Here is a 6,323-nt window from a genome sequence, read left to right on the forward strand (position 1 = left end):
GGTTTAATTATCTCTTAACTCACATAAACCCATCCATTTTTTCTGACAAGCTTAGTAAGAAAAGGCTCTGACCACCTGCGACCTCGAGGACCAGCACATGATGGTTTTGACGGCTATAGACGCAGGGAGAGCTCACCCCTGGAAGGCTCCCCCCAACACTTTCAGCAATAAACATGGGTATTATGTTTATTCTCTCTTTCTCTTCCAGGAAAAAGAGGCGTTGAGGGGAAGAGTGCAGGTGTGTGTGTGTGTGGGGGGGGGGGGGGGTAGTATTGCTGGCGACCACGTGGCAGCCCCGTTCCCCAAAAATTTATACTGGCTAAGGAACAAAACACTTAACCTTTACTTGCGCCAATACCGAAAAGCACGTCTGTAACGGCGATTTCGAACAGTTTACAGTTTCAAGCTGCTTCCCAACAGTTTAGAGTTTCGAACAGATTACAGTTTCGATGGGCGGTTTTGAACAGTTTTCGAACAGTTTCTTACTGGTTACAGAGGGTTCGGAGCTGGCGGCAGGGCCGCCTGGAGGCTTCGCAACGGCGAATATTTGATTGGCGCTGTCATAAGCGGCACAAAGGAGAATATTTTGTGACATTTTTAGACACATTACAAGCTCCATACCCGCATGTACAACTAACTAATTTTGACGAGCCGCCACATGGTGCTACCTCCGCCACATCACGGACACAGATAACGATATGTTTTAGCCGCCGGCCGCACCTCGCATTGCGCTGATGACATTTGCAGCTACGTCAGTACGCCCGTCCAACACCCGCAGGAAAGAATCCATGCTTTCAAAACTAATAACAGCGGAGCTATTTAAACTTGAGCTGTGGTTGCGCGGATCCTTAACGGAAAACTATCGTCATCGGGGAAGTGAAAAGGGTGAAAATGCTAGGTCCAGGAGTGTGAGAGAAAGTGGCGAAGAGGCAAGGAGCCCAGGACCAGGTGTTGGGAGGACGCGGCTCGAGAAACAAATGTGGTTAGGGATGTTTTGTGAATCGAACTGGAGTCCTCTGCGCCGTGAAACTGGCAAACTAACCACTGGGCCGCCCCAAAGGCCCAAGGGGTACGAGGAGCTGGATATCGGTTGCTCAGTGGCTAAGGCGTTGCGCTGCTAAGCCCCAGGACGTGGGTTCGATTCCTGGCCATGGCGGCCGCGTTTCTGATGGAGCCGAAAACGAAAAGAGCCCGTGCGTTCAAGATTTCGGCGCATGTTAAGATCCCCAGGTGGTCGAAATTAATCCGGAGCCCCACACTACGGCGCTCCTCGTCGCCTGTATAGCGTCGGCGCGTTCAACCCCAAAATCAATCAATCGCTTTTTAGCCTCTTTCTCTTAAAGGGGCACTGACACAAAATTTTGAAGGCGAGATAACTTCGGAGATAGATTGGTGGGAACACATATACATCATCTGCAAAATATCAGCGGCGAATACAGCCTAGAACATATTTAAAATCAATTTTAAAGTGTGCGAAACGCAACCGAGCAGCCAGCAGAGGACCACGCGCAATCGACATCCCGAGGATATTGTGTAAATAAACAACATCCAAACACGTCACGAGTTTGTGTTTGGCGCTTCCGCACTGCCGGCGTTTTTCGCCGCTCCAATCGGAGGGCCGGAGGGCGGAGCTTCTGCTCTCGAGAACGAACGACCCGATCGTTGGCGGCGGAGGCGCCGTGATTTCGTCAGCTCATCGGGCAGCTGGCCGCGACCAAAGTTCTACAGCGATTCCAGGCACTCTGTTTCTATTACTGTTTATTACCATTGGATGCGAAAACGCGCCGCAGGCACGAAAAGCCCACTGAGCGAGCCGCACGGTCGCTGTGCAGGCGGCGGCCACAGCCGCGAAGTGGCCGTGGTAGCTCGAGTGATAGCTTGTTAGCAGGTATAGCTTGTTAGCAGTGATAGCTTGTTAGCAGGTGATAGCAGGTAGCTCGAGTGATAGCTTGTTACCGCTGCACGAAATTGTCCCGAAGTCCCGACCATGGTGGCTTACATGAGAAAGGAGTTAATGATGCGATGGCGGGTTGCATTAAAAATTGTCATCTGCACCGCTTACGAGAGCGGCACTCGAATATCCGCCGCAGTGCTAAGCCGAACACATCTGTAGGCGGACCTGTAGGCAGACCGGCCGGCTGCTCCCAAGCGCGCGTCTTGCCACCCACCGTCTCGAGCGTCGCGCGTCGTTCTTTAGCCGCGGTAGGATTTGCACTCGCAGCGCCTGCGTCACATCCACGGTCGCTTTTTAATTAAGCGCCTCACGAGATCAGTACGCGGAAGCATTCGCATAAACTGCCGTCGATGCGGATTCGACAGTGCTACGGCGGCTCTGCTCTGTGATATCCCTCCGACGGTCACGTGGTCAGCTTTGTTCACACAAAATCCATCGTTTCACGGCACTCGCTGAAACCGAAACTGCGACTGGCCGCATTGAAAATGCCTCTAATTAAACAACCGTCGCACGCTGAAGCAAATGAGGTTTCTACAGGTTATAAGTAAGTCACTAGCTACTTATCGCAACAAAAAAAAACAAGATGCAAAATTTTTGTGTCAGTGCCCGTTTAAGAAAGAGGCAGACCTAAGGAAAGCCGGGTTACCGCTTGTGAAGAGTGTTTGAAGAGTAATGAAGAGCGGCTAGTGAAGAGCCGGTAGTGACGGCTGTTTCTTCCGTCGTCGCATATCAGTTGCGAAAGTTGCCGAATCTTTTTTTTTTTCCCTCGTGCGTTGGCAGCTCATCGACGCGTGCTTTCAAGTCCCGGGACGGCTGCCTGAGAGGGGCGGAGGGCGCGGCTGGCGGCAGCAGCTCCCTGTTTCCCGAGATCCCGGCTCTCGAGGTGGCCTACCGGGCGTACCGAGAAGCCGCGCAGAACGCCAGCGCTGACGCCGTGGAAGGCGTGCCGGGCGCCCCGTCGGGGGATCAGGTCTTCTTTCTGACGGCCTGTTACATGGCCTGCACGGCCAGTGGGAGTATGTTTCACGTCGACTGCAACAAGGCGGTGCGCAACTTCTTGCCGTTTGCCGAAGCCTTCGGGTGCCCCGTGGACTCCGCCATGAACCCGCGCAACAAGTGCTCCTTCTTCGGCTGAGGCTTGGCTTGGCTACAGGACTGCGAACTGCGCGCTGTGTTTTGCAGCGCTGTTTTTCTTCTAACCAACTCGCTTATTTTTATGCAGTTTCGGACTTTTCTGCTGTTTTTCTTTTCAAGGATTGTGCTTCTCGGCCCTTTTGTCCGGGGCGTGGGGTTAACTTCCACTGCAGGCCGGAGATTCCCTGTAAGATGGCCGCAATTCTAGATTACCTTTGGTGTTTCAACTGCGGTAGAGCCTGTGAGCTGCGAATGAAGGTTTTTGTTAAAACTTGCAAAGCTGACACGGTCGCGGTATTCCCTGCAGCCGTGCATTCCGGAACGCTGGTCATGCCGTTGTTGAAGCCAGAAGAGCGCCTTCGACCACACCGAGGAGCATACATCGTTCTTCTGAAACTGCATGCCTTCTTTACGGCGACTTTTTGTTGATCTCTTCTTCGGTATATATAACTACGGAAGGCTAGAAATCACGAATTTAGTATCTAAGCTGCTTTGCTGGGTTTTTAATCAATTGTGTGCATTTTTGCCAACATATTGCGTCTTTCATCCACATAATACGCTGCGCTGTTTCTGACATTACGTCCTCGGCAATTGCTTCAGCAAGCGTTCCTTTTTTCTCTCTAATGAGGATTGGACGTTTAGCTAAGTGTGCGACTGTCTGATTCCGCTCATTCCTTACCACTGCGATAGCACCACGAGTCACCATTAGTGTAGCATAGCAATTGTAAATGTTTTAAAGGTGATGTACTTGGCTATTCTAAATAAATACTTGAGAGAGAGAGAGAATAAACTTTATTTAATGAGAGGATTCAAGCGGGCGGTTTCCTCAGTTCAGGACCCCTTTGGAGCGTCCAGCCGCCTCAGCCCGATGGATCAGCCGAAGCTGCTCTTCGAGGCTAGAGCTGGCCCTTTACGTGCCTGTAACTGCCGCGCTTTTGTCGTTATCCAGATAATTTTGTCCTGTGCACGACCATTACGGAGGGTTTTTCGCCGCAAAGCAGGTGTGGCGGTTGACCACCCCCTCCGATTGATGTCCACTGGCTTTTCGTTACACTTATCGTTTGCGAAGTTACATGCGTTATAACTAACGCTTGAAGTCGGAATAAATGTGTTCTACATGTAAAATATCAACTAGGATGTGTAGGAGGAAAGGGTGCAGACGCGGAATGCCGTCACCTCCCCCCAACGACCGGCCACTCCACCCTTCATCATCATCATCAGCATCATGTTTGTGCCTACCACAGGACGAAGGCTTCTTCTGAGCTAATAATCCTAGAGCTTACACTCAGATAAACAGCAGCGTGAATTAGGGAAGAAACTCGAGCGGAAGACGTGGTGAGTCAAATTAAGCTAAAAAGTGCGCTGGCGCAAACCACGTTGTGCGGATGAGGGACAGCAGAGAAACCATATCCCGTTAACGAAGTGACAATTCCAATGGACAGTAAACGAAGTAGAGGCAGACCAACGACTCGATCGAGGAACGAACTACGAAAGTTCTGGGGCAAGAAATGGACTCCACTTTTTACGACCACGCAAACGAGGGTGTGAAAAAAACTCCCCCCACCTCCCCGAAGGGGATCGTGCGGAAATGCGAATGCATTGGGTGCACCGATGAGTGCGCTGCGGCAAGCAGTAACGGAGAGAGGCGTGCGCTCCACTGCATTTATATACATTTTCCGAGCGCAGCGAGCGGAGAGAGGGTACGCGGAGAGGAGAGAGAGACCCGCGCAACACGCCCGCCCCGCACGCGAGCTCTCTCTCCCGCCGAGCTCCGCGATGCGAGCGCCCTCACACGCCCGAGCGCGCTCCTCCTCTCCACTCACTCGCCGCTACTCCGCCCGAGCTCGGCGATGCGAGCGCCCTCACACGCCCGAGCGCGCTCCTCCTCTCCCCTTGCCCTCCGCTACTCCCGGCCGAGCTACCACCTGCTCCGGTTGCTAGGCGCGCCACAGCCGTTGCTAGGGGCGAGGAGGAGCGCGGAGAGATAACACTTGCGGGCGCACGCCGACGACGACGACGACGAAGGCAGAACTACGAGGCGCGCGCTCACGTGCGCTCGCGCTGGAGGAATGCAGGCGCACGCCGACGGAGCACGACAACCCCCGACTAAGAAAGGCATTCGCATTTAAAACAGGCGCTGCATTAGCAGAACTTGTTGTTGGGCGAGTTGGTGCATCTCGGTAAATGAACACGGGCCTTGCGCGAAAAATACACCTATTTTTCGAGCAAGGCCCGTGTTCATTCACAAAGATGCACCAACTCGCCCAACAACAAGTTCTGCTAAACTACGTTTCTTCTACATCGGGCGCTTGTATGTGTGTTTCACCCTCTGTAACCGAAGTGCCTAGGATCATTGCCAACATCGTCACTACAAACTGCCGTGCAAGACTACTAGCATTCAACGTAAGGAAAGGCATCAGTCCTCAGGAGATACTTGGCCTGTTCGGGCATGTCCGGCCTCCCTCAGGACATGCTAAGCGTATCAGCAAGATTCTGCGCTCAGAGTTGTGGCGACAAGTTCGATTGTACCAAGATATGCTGCGGGTCCTGCTCTACGCCCAGAATCCCAGTTGGCTGGCCAGTATAAAGCTTCGAGACTCCAGACGACTGGCGGCCCAATTGACGGAACAGTGGTGGAGGTGCTGTCTAAATGACGCACTAGGGAAACTGGAGAAAAGCAAGAAGCTGTAACCAGGAAACGTCGTCGTACTTGGTGGAGCCGTTGTTCCTGAGGATGTGATGACCACACTGAAGAAGGGGCCCAAGTACAGCGTACAGGCTTCCGTGGAACCGCACGAGTGTCTGTCTCTAAACCGCGGGGTGGCCAGAAAGGCGGAAAAAGAAAACTAGGAAAGGTGCCTCTTGGACGGCGTGGACTGTCTGCTGAAGACAACCAGTAACCGCCCCCACCACTCGAGGAGGCATGACCCAACGGCGAGTATCGTCTCCTTTTTCAAAAAGAATGACTTGAGACTGCTGCAACAAGATAAGGAAGGGGGTTTCACCGTGATACCGGTGGGACTCTTTAACGAAAAGGCAACTGCAGCAGTTGCGAAGAACTTTAAGCCAGTGAACGTGAAAGCCACACGTGTGAAATCCAAAGCAGTAGCGCTCTGCAAAGAACTGGAACTACGTAAGCTAGCCACTTCTGTTACCAAGTGTAAAGGATACAAGCTGAATGTATTTTTCTCAGCAAAAACGCATAAGCCCGAGGTGCCATTTAGAACGATTGTAA

Source organism: Haemaphysalis longicornis, unplaced genomic scaffold (genome assembly GCF_048455015.1).
Source record: "Haemaphysalis longicornis isolate Haplotype H1 unplaced genomic scaffold, Haemaphysalis longicornis Haplotype H1 scaffold_7, whole genome shotgun sequence".
Classification (NCBI taxonomy): Eukaryota; Metazoa; Arthropoda; class Arachnida; order Ixodida; family Ixodidae; genus Haemaphysalis; species Haemaphysalis longicornis.